The sequence below is a fragment of the Galeopterus variegatus genome, unplaced genomic scaffold, assembly GCF_000696425.1.
Source record: "Galeopterus variegatus unplaced genomic scaffold, G_variegatus-3.0.2 Scaffold14468, whole genome shotgun sequence".
Lineage (NCBI taxonomy): Eukaryota > Metazoa > Chordata > Mammalia > Dermoptera > Cynocephalidae > Galeopterus > Galeopterus variegatus.
The window spans coordinates 30,955-33,713 of NW_007740579.1; positions in this window are offsets into that span (position 1 = coordinate 30,955).

Below are 2,759 nucleotides of genomic sequence, written 5' to 3' on the forward strand. Positions count from 1 at the left end.
TTATATAAGGTAATGCTGGCCTTCTAAAATGAGTTGGAAGTATTCCATCCAGAACATTTCAGAAGATTTGGGAAGCACTGATATTAGTTCTTTAAATGGCTGGTAGAATTTAACCATGAAGCCCTTGGGTTCTGGGCTTTTATTTGATGAGAATTTGGGGGGAGATTATTATTATTTATTCAATTACCTTACTTGTTATTTGTCTGTTCAGATTTTCTATTTCTGTGTAACTTCATCCTAGTAGGTTGTATGTGTCTAAAAATGTATTCATTTATTCTAGGTATCCATTTGTTGCTGTAACTCCCTGAGAGTAATTTAAGTTTTTTCATGTTTGTTTTTCTCTGACATCAGTTGTAATGTCTTCTCTTTCATTTTTTATTTTACTTACTTGTGTCCTCTCACGTTTCTTATTAACCTAGCTAAAGTTTTATCAACTTTGTCTTTTAAGAAAACAAGAACAAAACCAAAAAATCTTAGTTCTGTTGATCTTCTCTAGTTTTTTAGTTTCTATTTTATTTATGTCTCTGCTTATTTTTGTTATTTCATTCCTTCTACTAACATTGGGTGTGGTTGTTCTTGGTTTTCTGATCCTTGAATTGTAATATTAGGTTGTTCCTCTGACATTTCTTTAATGTGGATATTTACTACTATAAACTTTCCTGTTACACCTTCTTTTCTCATCCTGTGAGTTTTGATATTTCTTGTCTCCATTTCTGTTTATCTCATAATATATATATATTTTTTGTCTTTTCCATGTCCGGCAACAGATCGCAACCCTCAGTGTCGCCCCCGTACCGGACCGGGACTGGCAACGGGATCGCAACCCTCAGTGTTGCCCCCGTGCCTCGCTCAGCCAGTGAGCGGGAACCAGTCTGTATGTGGGATCCGAACCCTCGGTGGAAGCACTGCCGCGCTTCCCAAGCGGCGCACTAGCGCAGTGCGCCACCGGGCTGGCCCCCTCATAATATTTTTTTTTAATTTTAATTTTGATTTCTACTTTGACATATGAGTTGTTCTGGAGCATGTTGTTTAATTCACATGTTTGTGAATTTTTCAAATTTCTTCTTCACTATGATTTGAATTTGTCCATCCAAATTTTATGTTCAAACTTAATCTCCAATTGAATTCCATTAAGAGGTAGGCCCTTCAGAGGTGATTAGATTATGAGGGCTCCTTTCTTATGAATGGTATTAAGACTTCTGTAAAAGGAACTCTTTTTACAGTATTTGGTTCTTTTTTTATCTTCTGCCTTTGCTATGAGGATGAAAAGCTTAAGGCACCATCTTGGAAGGAGAAACCCCTATTTTTAATATTTTGTCTATCTCCTACATGTTTTTTTTTCTTTGCAATCACCAATCCTTTCATAAAATATCTGAGAGTAATAAAATCTTAATTAGAGCTGATAACAACTTAACCTTGATTGCAAACAAAATCTATATTCATTTGCTCTAAGCCAACATTTCATGCTCTTGATGTCACAATTTACATTTTTATATAGTATATTTCTTAACAATTTTTTATTGATATTGAAGTTAGTTTTGTCTTTTCTCTTTTATTCTATGGATATAAATGATTTACACATCTCTGTTGCATTATCACAGTGTTCTGAATTTGAATATATATTTATCTTTAGCATTGTGATTTTTACTTTCATAGGTTTTCATGTTTTAGGTTAATGTCTTTTCACTTTAATTTGAAGAACTCATGTTAGCATTTCTTGTAAGGGAGGTGGTGGTAATAAATTCCTTCAACTTTTGCCTGTCTAGGAATGTCTCCATTTTTCCATTTCTAAAGGATGGTTTCCCCTTGTGAACTGTTCTTGTTTGGCTTTCCCCCCATCTTTCAGCATTTCACTATCCCTTGGTTTGCAAGGCTTATGTTGATAAATCAGGTGATAGCTTAGTGGGGTTTTCATTATATGTGAAGAGTCTTTTGTCTGGAAGCTGCTTTCAAGACTCTCTCATTGTTTTGAATTTTAACATCTTGATAATTCACTTCAGATTATATTGTGAGTGTATGTTGATCATGCCTGAGGTTCTTTGAGCTTCTTGATGTCCACATTCCTCCCAAGTTTTGGAGGTTTTCTGACAGTATTTTTTTAAATAAACCTTCCTCCCCTTTTTATCTCGCTTTTCCTGCTGAGATGCCCATAACTTCTATGTGTTCAAAATTGATGGCGTTCCGTGGGTCCCTTTTGTTTTCTTCACTCTTTTCCATTTTGCTGTTTTTGCTGCTCCTGTTGTTCCTCTCATTGGCTTATTTCATGTAATCTGCCTTTGAGTTTGTTTGGTATTTCTTCTGCATGATCACAACTGCTGCTGAATGTCTCCATTGATTTTTTTCAGTTCTCTCATTGTTTTCTTCAGCTCCATCATTTCTGTTTGGTTCTCTTTTTATGGTTTCTATTTCTTTTATAAACACAATTTTGTTTATGCATTTTTAAACTTGTATTTAGTTCTCTATCAATGGCTTTTTTTTTTTTTTTTTTTTTTTTTGGTTGTTTTGTTTGTTGGCATCTCATTGAGTTTCATTAAGATTGTTGTTTGGAATTATTTTTCTACCAATTAGTAGATCTCATTTCTTTGCAGTAAGTTACTGGAGCTTTATAAGTTTCTTTTAATGTCATTATGATTCACTGATCCTTCTTTATCTGCTAGATTTGCATTAATGTCTGTGCATTTGAAGGGATACACACCTCTTACAGACTTTATAGGTTAAGGGCTTTAAAAAAAACATTTTGGCAGGTTAAGGGCTTCCCC